Here is a 20,772-nt window from a genome sequence, read left to right on the forward strand (position 1 = left end):
GGGCAGAGGGGCTGGAAGTGTGTGGGTGCTCAGGCTGTGAGTCTTATAAAGGCCTGAGTTAATCCAGGAAGAGGGAAGAGGCAGAGGGCCTGAAAGTGTGGGGGTGTTTACAGGCTGTGAGTTTTAAAACCATCTGAGTGAATCCAGGAAGAGGGAAGATGCAGAGGGGCTGGAAGTGTGTGGGTGCTCAGTCTGTGAGTCTTATAAAGGTCTGAGTGAATCCAGGAAGAGGGAATGTGCAGAGGGGATGGAAGTGTGTGTGCTGTGCACAGGCTGTGAGTCTTATAAAGGTCTGAGTTAATCCAGGAAGAGGGAAGAGGCAGAGAGCCTGAAAGTGTGGGGGTATTTACAGGCTGTGAGTTTTAAAACCATCTTAGTGAATCCAGGAAGAGGGAAGAGGCAGTGGGACTGGAAGTGTGTGGGTGCTCAGGCTGTGAGTCTTATAAAGGTCTGAGTGAATCCAGGAAGAGGGAAGGGGCAGAGGGGCTGGAAGTGTGTGGGTGCTCAGGCTGTGAGTCTTATAAAGGTCTGAGTGAATCCAGGAAGAGGGAATGGGCAGAGGGGCTGAAAGTGTGTGTGCTGTGCTCAGTCTGTGAGTCTTATAAAGGTCTTAGTGAATCCAGGAAGAGGGAAGGGGCAGAGGGGATGGAAGTGTGTGTGCTGTGCACAGGCTGTGAGTCTTATAAAGGTCTGAGTTAATCCAGGAAGAGGGAAGAGGCAGAGAGCCTGAAAGTGTGGGGGTATTTACAGGCTGTGAGTTTTAAAACCATCTTAGTGAATCCAGGAAGAGGGAAGAGGCAGTGGGACTGGAAGTGTGTGGGTGCTCAGGCTGTGAGTCTTATAAAGGTCTGAGTGAATCCAGGAAGAGGGAAGGGGCAGAGGGGCTGGAAGTGTGTGGGTGCTCAGGCTGTGAGTCTTATAAAGGTCTGAGTGAATCCAGGAAGAGGGAATGGGCAGAGGGGCTGAAAGTGTGTGTGCTGTGCTCAGTCTGTGAGTCTTATAAAGGTCTTAGTGAATCCAGGAAGAGGGAAGGGGCAGAGGGGGTGGAAGTGTGTGGGTGCTCAGGCTGTGAGTCTTATAAAGTTCTGAGTTAATCCAGGAAGAGGGAAGAGGCAGAGAGGGTGGAAGTGTGTGAGTGTTCAGAAGCTGTGAGTTTTTAAAATGCCTGAGTGAATCAGGGAAGAGGGAAGAGGCAGATCAGCTGGAAGTGTGTGAGTGCTCAGGCAGTGAGTCTTATAAAGGTCTGAGTGAATCCAGGAAGAGGGAAGATACAGAGGGGCTGGAAGTGTGTGAGTGTTAAGAATCTGTGAGTTTTAAAAACGTCTGAGTGAATCCAGGAAGAGGGAAGAGGCAGAGGGGCTGGAAGGGTGTGGGTGCCCAGGCTGTGAGTCTGATAAAGGTCTGAGTGAATCCAGGAAGAGGGAAGGGGCAGAGGGGCTGGAAGTGTGTGTGCTGTGCACAGGCTGTGAGTCTTATAAAGGTCTGAGTTAATCCAGGAAGAGGGAAGATACAGAGAGGCTGGAAGTGTGTTAGTGTTCAGAAGTTGTGAGTTTTTTTTTTTTTTTTTGTAATAAAATTTTATTGGTTTTTCAAAATTTATAGGGAAAAGGGTAAATGGACAGGTATACAAATTTTGGCAGTTGCAAAGTGTGTGAGGCCCCCCTCCCTCCATACCCATAGCGTACATTTATATATAATGCATTAGTATATAATTGATTATAATCAGCATATTAGTTCTATTAATAAATTCAATCAAATTAAACATTACAATATAAAATCCAAATATAATTCCATTTTCACTTTCGGTCAATTTATAATAATATGATTTTCATATTTATTTCTGTGATCTGAGTCTTCTTGCTATTGCCCCATCTCCCTCCACTGGCAGAGCTCTGGCCCCTCCCGTGTCCTGCGTGTCCGTTGTAGTGTCTGGTGGTTTCTCTAGGAGTGTTTTATTTTTTTCCATAAAGGCCTGCGCCTCTATGGGTAAATTAATTCTAATTCTTGTCTCCTCCCAGAATATCAGCATACCTTCAGGCATCAACCATCTAAACCACACCCCTTTCTGGTATAATTTATTCGCTAATTGCGAATAATTTTTTCTTTTTTCTCTAATCTTCTTAGGGATCTGCTTCAGAATGGTTATCTCCATATCATGATATGTCAATGCTTGCCCCCTTTGTACACCCAGAATTTCATCTCTTGTGGTTTTTCTAAGGAATTTAATGTGAACCTCCCTGGGTAAATTGTGTGTTCTAGCATAAGCTGAGTTCACTCTATAAACCAGATCTATATCCCACCCCATCTGTTGTTTTTCTTTATGTGTATAGTCAGCCAGAATGTTTGTCATGATGTCCCTTATATTTTCCCCATCTTCTTCTATAACATTTTGAAATCTAAGATAATAGGACATTCTCTCAAATTCTAATTTCATCTGTTGGATGTCAAGATCTTTGTTCCCTTTCTGCACAGCTTCCACCCCCCCCCTCACCTCCTCCACCCCCCCTTCCACAAGATTCAGTCTTTGTGAGTTCTTATATATTTGGGCTTGATTTTCTTTAATTTCATCTTTCATTTCCCTTAACTGTTTCTTGATTTCCTCCTGGCCCTGTAGAATTTGTTGAAGCATTTGTTGAAAGTCCATCTCTGTAGTCTTATGTTGCATCAGTTCTGTTATCTTTGACTGTGTGGCTGGACTGGATGTTGCGGATGTTGGAGCAGAAGTGGCAAAGCCAGGTTTTCCAGGAGGGGGTCTTTTAGATGCCATCCTTTATAACGTTAAAAGTTCAGTCCAAATATGAAGTAAGCAGTTAGAAAAGAAGGGTAGCCAGGTGAATCCGGGAGCAGAATAACCAGGCAGAAGAGAATCTCTCCAATAAGTCTGGCAATAGATAGAAAATTTCCCCTAGAAGGTTAAAAAAATACCAATCCACAAGAGGTTCCTCTGGGAGACACGGAGACAAAGACCGGAAGCCTGAATTTTAAAGGTGGAGTCAGGTTTCAGAGTTCATAAAGACAACGGAAGTGTGCCATCTTGCCCTGCCAGTTTTGGGCACAGAGGCGTAACAAAGTTTTAAAAAGTTCCAAAAGTCCTCAAATCATTGTAATATGTAAAATTAAATTGAAAAGAAAATCATCTCAGCCTAAGTGAGGCTTCATTCGTTGGCTCTCCCCCCTCCTCCTTCCCCGGGGGCTGAGAGCAAAATTGTTTCTTGCCGCTTGTCCAAGGGGGGGGGGGAAAACCCCCCTCCCTCCAGCCGCACCTCCAAAATGCTCCGAAAGTTGTTTTAAAGTTTTAAAAGCTGAATCAAATCTTCATGCAAAGTAAGGGATGAAGAGAGAGGCAACCTCACCGCACCGCAGCTGCTTCCTTCAATTGTAGCATTCTCCAGTCGGCTTGTAGCGAGGCGCGAGGCGTGGAAACGCGATGCGCCCTCCGAGCTTGCTCCCCGGTGCCTTGGGCGCGCGAGAGAGCCCCCGCCGGCTGCCGCCGCTGCAGGAGACCTCCGCGATGCCGCCCCTCCGGCAGGACCCCTCTGCGGGGTGTCCTGTGCCCCCCAAGGAGTGGGGAAGCCCACCGGGGAGCCGGAGCGGGCAAAGAGCTGCCCGTCGCCGCCGCCGCCGGAACCGGAACTCAGAAGTTGTGAGTTTTTAAAATGTCTGAGTGAATCGGAGAAGAGGTAAGAGGCAGAGGAGCTGGAAGTGTGTGGGTGCTCAGGCTGTGAGTCTTATAAATGTCTGAGTGAATCCAGGAAGAGGGAAGGGGCAGAGGGCCTGGAAGTGTGTTAGTGTTCAGAAGCTGTGAGTTTTAAAAACGCCTGAGTCAATCAGGGAAGATGGAAGAGGCAGAGGGGCTGGAAGTGAGTGGGTGCTCCGGCTGTGAGTCTTATAAAGGTCTGAGTGAATCCAGGAAGAGGGAAGAGGCAGAGGGCCTGGAAGTGTGTGGGTGTTTACAGGCTGTGAGTTTTAAAACCATCTGAGTGAATCCAGGAAGAGGGAAGATGCAGAGGGGCTGGAAGTGTGTGGGTGCTCAGTCTGTGAGTCTTATAAAGGTCTGAGTGAATCCAGGAAGAGGGAAGGGGCAGAGGGGCTGGAATTGCGTGGGTGCTCAGGCTGTGAGTCTTATAAAGGTCTGAGTGAATCCAGGAAGAGGGTAGAGGCAGAGGGGCTGGAAGTGTGTGAGTGTTAAGAATCTGTGAGTTTTAAAAACGTCTGAGTGAATCAGGGAAGAGGGAAGAGGCAGAGCAGCTGGAAGTGTGTGAGTGCTCAGGCTGTGAGTCTTATAAGGTCTGAGTGAATCCAGGAAGAGGGAAGGGGCAGAGGGGCTGGAAGTGTGTGGGTGCTCAGGCTGTGAGTCTTAAAAAGGTCTGAGTGAATCCAGGAAGAGGGAAGAGGCAGAGGGGCTGGAAGTGTGTGAGTGTTCAGAAGCTGTGAGTTTTAACAACGTCTGAGTCAATCAGGGAAGAGGGAAGAGGCAGAGGGGATGGAAGTGTGTGAGTGTTTACAGGCTGTGAGTTTTAAAACCATCTGAGTGAATCCAGGAAGAGGGAAGAGGCAGAGGGGCTGGAAGTGTGTGGGTGCTCAGGCTGTGAGTCTTATAAATGTCTGAGGGAATCCAGGAAGAGGGAATGGGCAGAGGGGCTGGAAGTGTGTGTGCTGTGCACAGGCTGTGAGTCTTATAAATGTCTGAGGGAATCCAGGAAGAGGGAAGAGGCAGAGGGCCTGGAAGTGTGTGAGTGTTTCAGGCTGTGAGTTTTTAAACCGTCTGAGTGAATCCAGGAAGAGGGAAGGGGCAAAGGGGCTGGAAGGGTGTGGGTGCCCAGGCTGTGAGTCTGATAAAGTTCTGAGTGAATCCAGGAAGAGGGAAGGGGCAGAGAGGCTGGAAGTGTGTGTGCTGTGCACAGGCTGTGAGTCTTATAAAGGTCTGTGTTAATCCAGGAAGAGGGAAGAGGCAGAGGGGCTGGAAGTATATGGGTGCGCAGGCTGTGAGTCTTATAAAGGTCTGAGTGAATCCAGGAAGAGGGAAGGGGCAGAGGGGCTGGAAGTTTGTATGCTGTGCACAGGCTGTGAGTCTTATAAAAGTCTGAGTGAATCCAGAAAGAGGGAAGAGGCAGAGGGGTTGGAAGTGTGTGAGTGTTTACAGGCTGTGAGTTTTAAAACCATCTGAGTGAATCCAGGAAGAGGGAAGAGGCAGAGGGGCTGGAAGTGTGTGGGTGCTCAGGCTGTGAGTCTTATAAAGGTCTGTGTTAATCCAGGAAGAGGGAAGAGGCAGAGGGGCTGGAAGTATATGGGTGCTCAGGCTGTGAGTCTTATAAAGGTCTGAGTGAATCCAGGAAGAGGGAAGGGGCAGAGGGGCTGGAAGTTTGTATGCTGTGCACAGGCTGTGAGTCTTATAAAAGTCTGAGTGAATCCAGAAAGAGGGAAGGGGCAGAGGGGCTGGAAGTGTGTGGGTGCTCAGGCTGTGAGTCTTATAAAAGTCTGAGTGAATCCAGGAAGAGGGAAGAGGCAGAGGGGCTGGAAGTGTGTGAGTGTTCAGAAGCTGTGAGTTTTAACAACGTCTGAGTCAATCAGGGAAGAGGGAAGAGGCAGAGGGGCTGGAAGTGTGTGAGTGTTTACAGGCTGTGAGTTTTAAAACCATCTGAGTGAATCCAGGAAGAGGGAAGAGGCAGAGGGGCTGGAAGTGTGTGGGTGCTCAGGCTGTGAGTCTTATAAAGGTGTGAGTGAATCCAGGAAGAGGGAATGGGCAGAGGGGCTGGAAGTGTGTGTGTTGTGCACAGGCTGTGAGTCTTATAAATGTCTGAGGGAATCCAGGAAGAGGGAAGAGGCAGAGGGCCTGGAAGTGTGTGGGTGCTCAGGCTGTGAGTCTTATAAAGGTCTGAGTGAATCCAGGAAGAGGGAAGGGGCAAAGGGGGTGGAAGTGTGTGGGTGCTCAGGCTGTGAGTCTTATAAAGGTCTGAGGGAATCCAGGAAGAGGGAAGAAGCAGAGGGGCTGGAAGTGTTTGAGTGTTTACAGGCTGTGAGTTTTAAAACCATCTGAGTGATTTCAGGAAGAGGGAAGAGGCAGAGGGGCTGGAAGTGTGTGGGTGCTCAGGCTGTGAGTCTTATAAATGTCTGAGTGAATCCAGGAAGAGGGAAGGGGCAGAGGGGCTGGAAGTGTGTGGGTGCTGAGGCTGTGAGTCTTATAAAGGTCTGAGTTAATCCAGGAAGAGGGAAGAGGCAGAGAGGGTGGAAGTGTGTGAGTGTTCAGAAGCTGTGAGTTTTTAAAATGTCTGAGTGAATCAGGGAAGAGGGAAGAGGCAGAGCAGCTGGAAGTGTGTGAGTGCTCAGGTTGTGAGTCTTATAAAGGTCTGAGTGAATCCACAAAGAGGGAAGGGGCAGAGGGGCTGGAAGTGTGTGAGTGTTAAGAATCTGTGAGTTTTAAAAACGTCTGAGTGAATCCAAAAAGAGGGAAGAGGCAAAAAGGCTGGAAGTGTGTGGGTGCCCAGGCTGTGAGTCTGATAAAGGTCTGAGTGAATCCACAAAGAGGGAAGGGGCAGAGGGGCGGGAAGTGTGTGTGCTGTGCACAGGCTGTGAGTCTTATAAAGGTCTGAGTTAATCCAGGAAGGGGGAAGAGGCAGAGAGGCTGGAAGTGTGTGAGTGTTCAGAAGCTGTGAGTTTTAAAACCATCTGAGTGAATCCAGGAAGAGGGAAGAGGCAGAGGGGCTGGAAGTGTGTGGGTGCTCAGGCTGTGAGTCTTATAAAGGTCTGAGTGAATCCAGGAAGAGGGAAGGGGCAGAGGGGCTGGAAGTGTGTGGGTGCTCAGGCTGTCAGTCTTATAAAGGTCTGAGTTAATCCAGGAAGAGGGAAGAGGCAGAGGGCCTGAAAGTGTGGGGGTGTTTACAGGCTGTGAGTTTTAAAACCATCTGAGTGAATCCAGGAAGAGGGAAGATGCAGAGGGGCTGGAAGTGTGTGGGTGCTCAGTCTGTGAGTCTTATAAAGGTCTGAGTGAATCCAGGAAGAGGGAATGTGCAGAGGGGCTGGAAGTGTGTGTGCTGTGCACAGGCTGTGAGTCTTATAAAGGTCTGAGTTAATCCAGGAAGAGGGAAGAGGCAGAGAGCCTGAAAGTGTGGGGGTATTTACAGGCTGTGAGTTTTAAAACCATCTGAGGGAATCCAGGAAGAGGGAAGAGGCAGTGGGACTGGAAGTGTGTGGGTGCTCAGGCTGTGAGTCTTATAAAGGTCTGAGTGAATCCAGGAAGAGGGAAGGGGCAGAGGGGCTGGAAGTGTGTGGGTGCTCAGGCTGTGAGTCTTATAAAGGTCTGAGTGAATCCAGGAAGAGGGAATGGGCAGAGGGGCTGAAAGTGTGTGTGCTGTGCTCAGTCTGTGAGTCTTATAAAGGTCTTAGTGAATCCAGGAAGAGGGAAGGGGCAGAGGGGGTGGAAGTGTGTGGGTGCACAGGCTGTGAGTCTTATAAAGGTCTGAGTGAATCCAGGAAGAGGGAAGGGGCAGAGGGGCTGGAAGTGTGTGGGTGCTCAGGCTGTGAGTCTTATAAAAGTCTGAGTGAATCCAGGAAGAGGGAAGAGGCAGAGGGGCTGGAAGGGTGTGGGTGCCCAGCCTGTGAGTCTGATAAAGGTCTGAGTGAATCCAGGAAGAGGGAAGGGGCAGAGGGGCTGGAAGTGTGTGTGCTGTGCACAGGCTGTGAGTCTTATAAAGGTCTGAGTTAATCCAGGAAGAGGGAAGATACAGAGAGGCTGGAAGTGTGTTAGTGTTCAGAAGTTGTGAGTTTTAAAAATGTCTGAGTGAATCAGGGAAGAGGGAAGAGGCAGAGGACCTGGAAGTGTGTGGGTGCTCAGGCTGTGAGTCTTATAAAGGTCTGAGTGAATCCAGGAAGAGGGAAGGGGCAGAGGGGCTGGAAGTGTGTTAGTGTTCAGAAGCTGTGAGTTTTAAAAACGTCTGAGTCAATCAGGGAAGATGGAAGAGGCAGAGGGGCTGGAAGTGAGTGGGTGCTCCGGCTGTGAGTCTTATAAAGGTCTGAGTGAATCCAGGAAGAGGGAAGAGGCAGAGGGCCTGGAAGTGTGTGGGTATTTACAGGCTGTGAGTTTTAAAACCATCTGAGTGAATCCAGGAAGAGGGAAGATGCAGAGGGGCTGGAAGTGTGTGGGTGCTCAGTCTGTGAGTCTTATAAAGGTCTGAGTGAATCCAGGAAGAGGGAAGGGGCAGAGGGGCTGGAATTGCGTGGGTGCTCAGGCTGTGAGTCTTATAGAGGTCTGAGTGAATCCAGGAAGAGGGTAGTGGCAGAGGGGCTGGAAGTGTGTGAGTGTTCAGAATCTGTGAGTTTTAAAAACGTCTGAGTGAATCCAGGAAGAAGTAAGAGGTAGGGGGGCTGGAAGTGTGTGAGTGTTCAGAAGCTGTGAGTTTTTAAAACGTCTGAGTCAATCAGGGAAGAGGGAAGAGGCAGAGGGGCTGGAAGTGCGTGGGTGCTCAGGCTGTGAGTCTTATAAAGGTCTGAGTGAATCCAGAAAGAGGGAAGGGGCAGAGGGGCTGGAAGTGTTTGGGTGCTCAGGCTGTGAGTCTTATAAAGGTCTGAGTGAATCCAGGAAGAGGGAAGGGGCAGAGGGGCTGGAAGTGTGTGGGTGCTCAGGCTGTGAGTTTTAAAAATGTCTGAGTGAATCAGGGAAGAGGGAAGCGGCAGAGGGGCTGGACGTGTGTGGGTGTCAGGCTGTGAGTCTTATAAAGGTCTGAGTGAATCCAGGAAGAGAGAAGGTGCAGAGGGGCTGGAAGTGTGTGTTCTGTGCACAGGGTGTGAGTCTTATAAAAGTCTGAGTTAATCCAGGAAGAGGGAAGAGGCAGAGAGGCTGGAAGTGTGTTAGTGTTCAGAAGTTGTGAGTTTTTAAAATGTCTGAGTGAATCAGGGAAGAGGGAAGTGGCAGAGGAGCTGGAAGTGTGTGGGTGCTCAGGCTGTGAGTCTTAGAAAGGTCTGAGTGAATCCAGGAAGAGGGAAGGGTCAGAGGGGCTGGAAGTGTGTTAGTGTTCAGAAGCTGTGAGTTTTAAAAACGTCTGAGTCAATCAGGGAATATGGAAGAGGCAGAGGGGCTGGAAGTGAGTGGGTGCTCCGGCTGTGAGTCTTATAAAGGTCTGAGTGAATCCAGGAAGAGGGAAGCGGCAGAGGGCCTGGAAGTGTGTGGGTGTTAAGAATCTGTGAGTTTTAAAAACGTCTGAGTGAATCCAGGAAGAGAGAAGAGGCAGAGGGGCTGGAAGTGTGTGTTCTGTGCACAGGCTGTGAGTCTTATAAAGGTCTGAGTTAATCCAGGAAGAGGGAAGAGGCAGAGAGGCTGGAAGTGTGTGAGTGTTCAGAAGCTGTGAGTTTTTATAATGTCTGAGTGAATCAGGGAAGAGGGAAGCGGCAGAGGGGCTGGACGTGTGTGGGTGTCAGGCTGTGAGTCTTATAAAGGTCTGAGTGAATCAGGAAGAGAGAAGGTGCAGAGGGGCTGGAAGTGTGTGTTCTGTGCTCAGGCTGTGAGTCTTATAAAGGTCTGAGTTAATCCAGGAAGAGGGAAGAGGCAGAGGGGCTGCAAGTGTGTGGGTGCTCAGGCTGTGAGTTTTAAAAAGGTCTGAGTGAATCCAGGAAGAAGTAAGAGGTAGGGGGGCTGGAAGTGTGTGAGTGTTCAGAAGCTGTGAGTTTTTAAAACGTCTGAGTCAATCAGGGAAGAGGGAAGAGGCAGAGGGGCTGGAAGTGCGTGGGTGCTCAGGCTGTGAGTCTTATAAAGGTCTGAGTGAATCCAGAAAGAGGGAAGGGGCAGAGGGGCTGGAAGTGTGTGGGTGCTCAGGCTGTGAGTCTTATAAAGGTCTGAGTTAATCCAGGAAGAGGGAAGGGGCAGAGGGGCTGGAAGTGTGAATCTGTGAGAATCTGTGAGTTTTAAAACCTTCAGTGTGAATCCAGGAAGAGAGAATGGGCAGAGGGGATGGAAGTGTGTGGGTGCTCAGGCTGTGAGTCTTATAAAGGTCTGAGTTAATCCAGGAAGAGGGAAGGGGCAGAGGGGCTGGAAGTGTGTGAGTGTTTAGAAGCTGTGAGTTTTTAAAATGTCTGAGTCAATCAGGGAAGAGGGAAGAGGCAGAGGGGCTGGAAGTATGTGGGTGCTCAGGCTGTGAGTCTTATAAAGGTCTGAGTGAATCCAGGAAGAGGGAAGAGGCAGAGGGGCTGGAAGTGTGTGTCCTGTGCTCACGCTGTGAGTCTTATAAAGGTCTGAGTGAATCCAGGAAGAGGGAAGGGGCAGAGGGGCTGGAAGTGTGTTAGTGTTCAGAAGCTGTGAGTTTTAAAAACGTCTGAGTCAATCAGGGAAGATGGAAGAGGCAGAGGGGCTTGAAGTGAGTGGGTGCTCCGGCTGTGAGTCTTATAAAGGTCTGAGTGAATCCAGGAAGAGGGAAGAGGCAGAGGGCCTGGAAGTGTGTGGGTGTTTACATGCTGTGAGTTTTAAAACCATCTGAGTGAATCCAGGAAGAGAGAAGGTGCAGAGGGGCTGGAAGTGTGTGTTCTGTGCACAGGCTGTGAGTCTTATAAAGGTCTGAGTTAATCCAGAAAGAGGGAAGAGGCAGAGAGGCTGGAAGTGTGTGAGTTTTCAGAAGCTGTGAGTTTTTATAATGTCTGAGTGAATCAGGGAAGAGGGAAGCGGCAGAGGGGCTGGACGTGTGTGGGTGTCAGGCTGTGAGTCTTATAAAGGTCTGAGTTAATCCAGGAAGAGGGAAGGGGCAGAGGGGCTGGAAGTGTGAATCTGTGAGAATCTGTGAGTTTTAAAACCTTCAGTGTGAATCCAGGAAGAGAGAATGGGCAGAGGGGATGGAAGTGTGTGGGTGCTCAGGCTGTGAGTCTTATAAAGGTCTGAGTTAATCCAGGAAGAGGGAAGGGGCAGAGGGGCTGGAAGTGTGTGAGTGTTTAGAAGCTGTGAGTTTTTAAAATGTCTGAGTCAATCAGGGAAGAGGGAAGAGGCAGAGGGGCTGGAAGTATGTGGGTGCTCAGGCTGTGAGTCTTATAAAGGTCTGAGTGAATCCAGGAAGAGGGAAGAGGCAGAGGGGCTGGAAGTGTGTGTCCTGTGCTCACGCTGTGAGTCTTATAAAGGTCTGAGTGAATCCAGGAAGAGGGAAGGGGCAGAGGGGCTGGAAGTGTGTTAGTGTTCAGAAGCTGTGAGTTTTAAAAACGTCTGAGTCAATCAGGGAAGATGGAAGAGGCAGAGGGGCTTGAAGTGAGTGGGTGCTCCGGCTGTGAGTCTTATAAAGGTCTGAGTGAATCCAGGAAGAGGGAAGAGGCAGAGGGCCTGGAAGTGTGTGGGTGTTTACATGCTGTGAGTTTTAAAACCATCTGAGTGAATCCAGGAAGAGAGAAGGTGCAGAGGGGCTGGAAGTGTGTGTTCTGTGCACAGGCTGTGAGTCTTATAAAGGTCTGAGTTAATCCAGAAAGAGGGAAGAGGCAGAGAGGCTGGAAGTGTGTGAGTTTTCAGAAGCTGTGAGTTTTTATAATGTCTGAGTGAATCAGGGAAGAGGGAAGCGGCAGAGGGGCTGGACGTGTGTGGGTGTCAGGCTGTGAGTCTTATAAAGGTCTGAGTGAATCCAGGAAGAGAGAAGGTGCAGAGGGGCTTGAAGTGTGTGTTCTCTGCACAGGCTGTGAGTCTTATAAAGGTCTGAGTTAATCCAGGAAGAGGGAAGAGGCAGAGAGGCTGGAAGTGTGTGAGTGTTCAGAAGCTGTGAGATTTTAAAATGTCTGAGTGAATCAGGGAAGAGGGAAGCGGCAGAGGGGCTGGACGTGTGTGGGTGTCAGGCTGTGAGTCTTATAAAGGTCTGAGTGAATCCAGGAAGAGAGAAGGTGCAGAGGTCCTTGAAGTGTGTGTTCTCTGCACAGGCTGTGAGTCCTATAAAGGTCTGAGTTAATCCAGGAAGATGGAAGAGGCAGAGAGGTTGGAAGTGTTTGAGTATTCAAAGGTTTTGAGTTTTAAAAACGTCTGAGTGAATGAGGGAAGAGGGAAGAGGAAGAGGGGCTGGATGTGTGTGGGTGCTCAGGCTGTGAGTTTTAAAAAAGGTCTGAGTGAATCCAGGAAGAGGGAAGAGGCAGAGGGGCTGGAAGTGTGTGACCTGTGCTCACGCTGTGAGTCTTAAAAAGGTCTGAGTGAATCCAGGAAGAGGGAAGAGGCAGAGGGGCTGGAAGTGTGTGAGTGTTAAGAATCTGTGAGTTTTAAAAACGTCTGAATGAATCCAGGAAGAGAGAAGAGGCAGTGGGGCTGGAAGTGTGTGAGTGTTCTGAAGCTGTGAGTTTTAAAAACGTCTGAGTGAATCAGGGAAGAGGGAAGAGGCAGAGGACCTGGAAGTGTGTGGGTGCTCAGGCTGTGAGTCTTATAAAGGTCTGAGTTAATCCAGGAAGGGGGAAGAGGCAGAGAGGCTGGAAGTGTGTGAGTGTTCAGAAGTTGTGAGTTTTTAAAATGTCTGAGTGAATCACAGAAGATGGAAGAGGCAGAGGAGCTGGAAGTGTGTGGGTGCTCAGGCTGTGAGTTTTATAAAGGTCTGAGGGAATCCAGGAAGAGGGAAGAGGCAGAGGGGCTGGAAGTGTGTGAGTGTTTACAGGCTGTGAGTTTTAAAACCATCTGAGTGAATCCAGGAAGAGGGAAGGGGCAGAGGAGCTGGAAGTGTGTGGGTGCTCAGGCTGTGAGTTTTATAAAGGTCTGAGGGAATCCAGGAAGAGGGAAGAGGCAGAGGGGCTGGAAGTGTGTGAGTGTTTACAGGCTGTGAGTTTTAAAACCATCTGAGTGAATCCAGGAAGAAGGAAGAGGCAGAGGAGCTGGAAGTGTGTGGGTGCTCAGGTTGTGAGTCTTATAAAGGTCTGAGTGAATCCAGGAAGAGGGAAGGGGCAGATGGGCTGGAAGTGTGTGGGTGCTCAGGCTGTGAGTCTTATAAAGGTCTGAGTTAATCGAGGAAGAGGGAAGGGGCAGAGGGGCTGGAAGTGTGAATCTGTGAGAATCTGTGAGTTTTAAAACCTTCTGTGTGAATCCAGGAAGAGAGAAGGTGCAGAGGGGATGGAAGTGTGTGTTCTGTGCACAGGCTGTGAGGCTTATAAAGGTCTGAGTTAACCCAGGAAGAGGGAAGAGGCAGAGAGGCTGGAAGTGTGTGAGTTTTCAGAAGCTGTGAGTTTTTATAATGTCTGAGTGAATCAGGGAAGAGGGAAGAGGCAGAGGGGTTGGAAGTGTGTGAGTGTTAAGAATCTGTGAGTTTTAAAAACGTCTGAGTGAATCCAGGAAGAGAGAAGAGGCAGAGGGGCTGGAAGTATGTGGGTGCTCAGGCTGTGAGTCTTATAAAGGTCTGAGTTAATCCAGGAAGAGGGAAGGGGCAGAGGGGCTGGAAGTGTATGAGTGTTCAGAAGTTGTGAGTTTTTAAAATGTCTGAGTGAATCAGAGAAGATGGAAGAGGCAGAGGAGCTGGAAGTGTGTGGGTGCTCAGGTTGTGAGTCTTATAAAGGTCTGAGTGAATCCAGGAAGAGGGAAGGGGCAGATGGTCTGGAAGTGTGTGGGTGCTCAGGCTGTGAGTCTTATAAAGGTCTGAGTTAATCCAGGAAGAGGGAAGGGGCAGAGGGGCTGGAAGTGTGTGAGTGTTTAGAAGCTGTGAGTTTTTAAAATGTCTGAGTCAATCAGGGAAGAGGGAAGAGGCAGAGGGGCTGGAAGTATGTGGGTGCTCAGGCTGTGAGTCTTATAAAGGTCTGAGTTAATCCAGGAAGAGGGAAGGGGCAGAGGGGCTGGAAGTGTATGAGTGTTCAGAAGCTGTGAGTCTTATAAAGGTCTGAGTGAATCCAGGAAGAGGGAAGAGGCAGAGGGGCTGGAAGTGTGTTAGTGTTCAGAAGCTGTGAGTTTTAAAAACGTCTGAGTCAATCAGGGAAGATGGAAGAGGCAGAGGGGCTTGAAGTGAGTGGGTGCTCCGGCTGTGAGTCTTATAAAGGTCTGAGTGAATCCAGGAAGAGGGAAGAGGCAGAGGGCCTGGAAGTGTGTGGGTGTTTACATGCTGTGAGTTTTAAAACCATCTGAGTGAATCCAGGAAGAGAGAAGGTGCAGAGGGGCTGGAAGTGTGTGTTCTGTGCACAGGCTGTGAGTCTTATAAAGGTCTGAGTTAATCCAGAAAGAGGGAAGAGGCAGAGAGGCTGGAAGTGTGTGAGTTTTCAGAAGCTGTGAGTTTTTATAATGTCTGAGTGAATCAGGGAAGAGGGAAGCGGCAGAGGGGCTGGACGTGTGTGGGTGTCAGGCTGTGAGTCTTATAAAGGTCTGAGTGAATCCAGGAAGAGAGAAGGTGCAGAGGGGCTTGAAGTGTGTGTTCTCTGCACAGGCTGTGAGTCTTATAAAGGTCTGAGTTAATCCAGGAAGAGGGAAGAGGCAGAGAGGCTGGAAGTGTGTGAGTGTTCAGAAGCTGTGAGATTTTAAAATGTCTGAGTGAATCAGGGAAGAGGGAAGCGGCAGAGGGGCTGGACGTGTGTGGGTGTCAGGCTGTGAGTCTTATAAAGGTCTGAGTGAATCCAGGAAGAGAGAAGGTGCAGAGGTCCTTGAAGTGTGTGTTCTCTGCACAGGCTGTGAGTCCTATAAAGGTCTGAGTTAATCCAGGAAGATGGAAGAGGCAGAGAGGTTGGAAGTGTTTGAGTATTCAAAGGTTTTGAGTTTTAAAAACGTCTGAGTGAATGAGGGAAGAGGGAAGAGGAAGAGGGGCTGGAAGTGTGTGGGTGCTCAGGCTGTGAGTTTTAAAAAAGGTCTGAGTGAATCCAGGAAGAGGGAAGAGGCAGAGGGGCTGGAAGTGTGTGACCTGTGCTCACGCTGTGAGTCTTAAAAAGGTCTGAGTGAATCCAGGAAGAGGGAAGAGGCAGAGGGGCTGGAAGTGTGTGAGTGTTAAGAATCTGTGAGTTTTAAAAACGTCTGAATGAATCCAGGAAGAGAGAAGAGGCAGTGGGGCTGGAAGTGTGTGAGTGTTCAGAAGCTGTGAGTTTTAAAAACGTCTGAGTGAATCAGGGAAGAGGGAAGAGGCAGAGGACCTGGAAGTGTGTGGGTGCTCAGGCTGTGAGTCTTATAAAGGTCTGAGTTAATCCAGGAAGGGGGAAGAGGCAGAGAGGCTGGAAGTGTGTGAGTGTTCAGAAGTTGTGAGTTTTTAAAATGTCTGAGTGAATCACAGAAGATGGAAGAGGCAGAGGAGCTGGAAGTGTGTGGGTGCTCAGGCTGTGAGTTTTATAAAGGTCTGAGGGAATCCAGGAAGAGGGAAGAGGCAGAGGGGCTGGAAGTGTGTGAGTGTTTACAGGCTGTGAGTTTTAAAACCATCTGAGTGAATCCAGGAAGAGGGAAGGGGCAGAGGAGCTGGAAGTGTGTGGGTGCTCAGGCTGTGAGTTTTATAAAGGTCTGAGGGAATCCAGGAAGAGGGAAGAGGCAGAGGGGCTGGAAGTGTGTGAGTGTTTACAGGCTGTGAGTTTTAAAACCATCTGAGTGAATCCAGGAAGAAGGAAGAGGCAGAGGGGCTGGAAGTGTGTGGGTGCTCAGGCTGTGAGTCTTATAAAGGTCTGAGTGAATCCAGGAAGAGGGAAGGGGCAGAGGAGCTGGAAGTGTGTGGGTGCTCAGGCTGTGAGTCTTATAAATGTCTGAGTGAATCCAGGAAGAGGGAATGGGCAGAGGAGCTGAAAGTGTGTGTGCTGTGCACAGGCTGTGAGTCTTATAAAGGTCTGAGTTAATCCAGGAAGAGGGAAGAGGCAGAGGGCCTGAAAGTGTGGGGGTGTTTACAGGCTGTGAGTTTTAAAACCATCTGAGTGAATCCAGGAAGAGGGAAGAGGCAGAGGGGCTGGAAGTGTGTGGGTGCTCAGGCTGTGAGTCTTATAAAGGTCTGAGTGAATCCAGGAAGAGGGAAGGGGCAGAGGGGCTGGAAGTGTGTGGGTGCTCAGGCTGTGAGTCTTATAAAGGTCTGAGTGAATCCAGGAAGAGGGAATGGGCAGAGGGGCTGAAAGTGTGTGTGCTGTGCTCAGGCTGTGAGTCTTATAAAGGTCTTAGTGAATCCAGGAAGAGGGAAGGGGCCGAGGGGGTGGAAGTGTGTGGGTGCTCAGGCTGTGAGTCTTATAAAGGTCTGAGTTAATCCAGGAAGAGGGAAGATACAGAGAGGCTGGAAGTGTGTTAGTGTTCAGAAGCTGTGAGTTTTAAAAACGTCTGAGTCAATCAGGGAAGATGGAAGAGGCAGAGGGGCTGGAAGTGAGTGGGTGCTCAGGCTGTGAGTCTTATAAAGGTCTGAGTGAATCCAGGAAGAGGGAAGAGGCAGAGGGCCTGGAAGTGTGTGGGTGTTTACAGGCTGTGAGTTTTAAAACCATCTGAGTGAATCCAGGAAGAGGGAAGATGCAGAGGGGCTGGAAGTGTGTGGGTGCTCAGTCTGTGAGTCTTATAAAGGTCTGAGTGAATCCAGGAAGAGGGAAGGGGCAGTGGGGCTGGAAGTGTGTGGGTGCTCAGGCTGTGAGTCTTATAAATGTCTGAGTGAATCCAGGAAGAGGGAATGTGCAGAGGGGCTGGAAGTGTGTGTGCTGTGCACAGGCTGTGAGTCTTATAAAGCTCTGAGTTAATCCAGGAAGAGGGAAGAGGCAGAGGGCTTGAAAGTGTGGGGGTGTTTACAGGCTGTGAGTTTTAAAACCGTCAGACTGAATCCAGGAAGAGGGAAGGGGCAGAGGGGCTGGAATTGCGTGGGTGCTCAGGCTGTGAGTCTTATAAAGGTCTGAGTGAATCCAGGTAGAGGGTAGAGGCAGAGGGGCTGGAAGTGTGTGAGTGTTAAGAATCTGTGAGTTTTAAAAACGTCTGAGTGAATCCAGGAAGAGAGAAGAGGCAGGGGGGCTGGAAGTGTGTGAGTGTTAAGAAGCTGTGAGTTTTAAAAACGTCTGAGTGAATCCAGGAAGAAGGAAGAGGTAGGGGGGATGGAAGTGTGTGAGTGTTCAGAAGCTGTGAGTTTTTAAAACGTCTGAGTCAATCAGGGAAGAGGGAAGAGGCAGAGGGGCTGGAAGTGTGTGGGTGCTCAGGCTTTGATTTTTAAAAAGGTCTGAGTGAATCCAGGAAGAGGGAAGAGGCAGAGTGGCTGGAAGTGTGTGACCTGTGCTCACGCTGTGAGTCTTAAAAAGGTCTGAGTGAAGGAAGAGGGAAGAGGCTTTGGGGCTGGAAGTGTGTGAGTGTTCAGAAGCTGTGAGTTTTAAAAACGTCTGAGTCAATCAGGGAAGATGGAAGATGCAGAGGGGCTGGAAGTGAGTGGGTGCTCAGGCTGTGAGTCTTATAAAGGTCTGAGTGAATCCAGGAAGAGGGAAGAGGCAGAGGGCCTGGAAGTGTGTGGGTGTTTACAGGCTGTGAGTTTTAAAACCATCTGAGTGAATCCAGGAAGAGGGAAGATGCAGAGGGGCTGGAAGTGTGTGGGTGCTCAGTCTGTGAGTCTTATAAAGGTCTGAGTGAATCCAGGAAGAGGGAAGGGGCAGTGGGGCTGGAAGTGTGTGGGTGCTCAGGCTGTGAGTCTTATAAATGTCTGAGTGAATCCAGGAAGAGGGAATGTGCAGAGGGGCTGGAAGTGTGTGTGCTGTGCACAGGCTGTGAGTCTTATAAAGCTCTGAGTTAATCCAGGAAGAGGGAAGAGGCAGAGGGCCTGAAAGTGTGGGGGTGTTTACAGGCTGTGAGTTTTATAAAGGTCTGAGTGAATCCAGGAAGAGGGAAGAGGCAGAGGGGCTGGAAGTGTGTGAGTGTTCAGAAGCTGTGAGTTTTTAAAATGTCTGAGTCAATCAGGGAAGAGGGAAGAGGCAGAGGGGCTGGAAGTGTGTGGGTGCTCAGGCTGTGAGTTTTATAAAGGTCTGAGTGAATCCAGGAAGAGGGAAGAGGCAGAGGGGCTGGAAGTGTGTGTCCTGTGCTCACGCTGTGAGTCTTATAAAGGTCTGAGTGAATCCAGGAAGAGGGAAGGGGCAGAGGGGCTGGAAGTGTGTTAGTGTTCAGAAGCTGTGAGTTTTAAAAACGTCTGAGTCAATCAGGGAAGATGGAAGAGGCAGAGGGGCTTGAAGTGAGTGGGTGCTCCGGCTGTGAGTCTTATAAAGGTCTGAGTGAATCCAGGAAGAGGGAAGAGGCAGAGGGCCTGGAAGTGTGTGGGTGTTTACATGCTGTGAGTTTTAAAACCATCTGAGTGAATCCAGGAAGAGAGAAGGTGCAGAGGGGCTGGAAGTGTGTGTTCTGTGCACAGGCTGTGAGTCTTATAAAGGTCTGAGTTAATCCAGAAAGAGGGAAGAGGCAGAGAGGCTGGAAGTGTGTGAGTTTTCAGAAGCTGTGAGTTTTTATAATGTCTGAGTGAATCAGGGAAGAGGGAAGCGGCAGAGGGGCTGGACGTGTGTGGGTGTCAGGCTGTGAGTCTTATAAAGGTCTGAGTGAATCCAGGAAGAGAGAAGGTGCAGAGGGGCTTGAAGTGTGTGTTCTCTGCACAGGCTGTGAGTCTTATAAAGGTCTGAGTTAATCCAGGAAGAGGGAAGAGGCAGAGAGGCTGGAAGTGTGTGAGTGTTCAGAAGCTGTGAGATTTTAAAATGTCTGAGTCAATCAGGGAAGATGGAAGAGGCAGAGGGGCTTGAAGTGAGTGGGTGCTCCGGCTGTGAGTCTTATAAAGGTCTGAGTGAATCCAGGAAGAGGGAAGAGGCAGAGGGCCTGGAAGTGTGTGGGTGTTTACATGCTGTGAGTTTTAAAACCATCTGAGTGAATCCAGGAAGAGAGAAGGTGCAGAGGGGCTGGAAGTGTGTGTTCTGTGCACAGGCTGTGAGTCTTATAAAGGTCTGAGTTAATCCAGAAAGAGGGAAGAGGCAGAGAGGCTGGAAGTGTGTGAGTTTTCAGAAGCTGTGAGTTTTTATAATGTCTGAGTGAATCAGGGAAGAGGGAAGCGGCAGAGGGGCTGGACGTGTGTGGGTGTCAGGCTGTGAGTCTTATAAAGGTCTGAGTGAATCCAGGAAGAGAGAAGGTGCAGAGGGGCTTGAAGTGTGTGTTCTCTGCACAGGCTGTGAGTCTTATAAAGGTCTGAGTTAATCCAGGAAGAGGGAAGAGGCAGAGAGGCTGGAAGTGTGTGAGTGTTCAGAAGCTGTGAGATTTTAAAATGTCTGAGTGAATCAGGGAAGAGGGAAGCGGCAGAGGGGCTGGACGTGTGTGGGTGTCAGGCTGTGAGTCTTATAAAGGTCTGAGTGAATCCAGGAAGAGAGAAGGTGCAGAGGTCCTTGAAGTGTGTGTTCTCTGCACAGGCTGTGAGTCCTATAAAGGTCTGAGTTAATCCAGGAAGATGGAAGAGGCAGAGAGGTTGGAAGTGTTTGAGTATTCAAAGGTTTTGAGTTTTAAAAACGTCTGAGTGAATGAGGGAAGAGGGAAGAGGAAGAGGGGCTGGAAGTGTGTGGGTGCTCAGGCTGTGAGTTTTAAAAAAGGTCTGAGTGAATCCAGGAAGAAGGAAGAGGCAGAGGGGCTGGAAGTGTGTGACCTGTGCTCACGCTGTGAGTCTTAAAAAGGTCTGAGTGAATCCAGGAAGAGGGAAGAGGCAGAGGGGCTGGAAGTGTGTGAGTGTTAAGAATCTGTGAGTTTTAAAAACGTCTGAATGAATCCAGGAAGAGAGAAGAGGCAGTGGGGCTGGAAGTGTGTGAGTGTTCAGAAGCTGTGAGTTTTAAAAACGTCTGAGTGAATCAGGGAAGAGGGAAGAGGCAGAGGACCTGGAAGTGTGTGGGTGCTCAGGCTGTGAGTCTTATAAAGGTCTGAGTTAATCCAGGAAGGGGGAAGAGGCAGAGAGGCTGGAAGTGTGTGAGTGTTCAGAAGTTGTGAGTTTTTAAAATGTCTGAGTGAATCACAGAAGATGGAAGAGGCAGAGGAGCTGGAAGTGTGTGGGTGCTCAGGCTGTGAGTTTTATAAAGGTCTGAGGGAATCCAGGAAGAGGGAAGAGGCAGAGGGGCTGGAAGTGTGTGAGTGTTTACAGGCTGTGAGTTTTAAAACCATCTGAGTGAATCCAGGAAGAGGGAAGGGGCAGAGGAGCTGGAAGTGTGTGGGTGCTCAGGCTGTGAGTTTTATAAAGGTCTGAGGGAATCCAGGAAGAGGGAAGAGGCAGAGGGGCTGGAAGTGTGTGAGTGTTTACAGGCTGTGAGTTTTAAAACCATCTGAGTGAATCCAGGAAGAAGGAAGAGGCAGAGGGGCTGGAAGTGTGTGGGTGCTCAGGCTGTGAGTCTTATAAAGGTCTGAGTGAATCCAGGAAGAGGGAAGGGGCAGAGGAGCTGGAAGTGTGTGGGTGCTCAGGCTGTGAGTCTTATAAATGTCTGAGTGAATCCAGGAAGAGGGAATGGGCAGAGGAGCTGAAAGTGTGTGTGCTGTGCACAGGCTGTGAGTCTTATAAAGGTCTGAGTTAATCCAGGAAGAGGGAAGAGGCAGAGGGCCTGAAAGTGTGGGGGTGTTTACAGGCTGTGAGTTTTAAAACCATCTGAGTGAATCCAGGAAGAGGGAAGAGGCAGAGGGGCTGGAAGTGTGTGGGTGCTCAGGCTGTGAGTCTTATAAAGGTCTGAGTGAATCCAGGAAGAGGGAAGGGGCAGAGGGGCTGGAAGTGTGTGGGTGCTCAGGCTGTGAGTCTTATAAAGGTCTGAGTGAATCCAGGAAGAGGGAATGGGCAGAGGGGCTGAAAGTGTGTGTGCTGTGCTCAGGCTGTGAGTCTTATAAAGGTCTTAGTGAATCCAGGAAGAGGGAAGGGGCCGAGGGGGTGGAAGTGTGTGGGTGCTCGGGCTGTGAGTCTTATAAAGGTC

This window comes from Natrix helvetica (genome assembly GCF_964273705.1).
Source record: "Natrix helvetica genome assembly, chromosome: W".
Taxonomy (NCBI): domain Eukaryota; kingdom Metazoa; phylum Chordata; class Lepidosauria; order Squamata; family Natricidae; genus Natrix; species Natrix helvetica.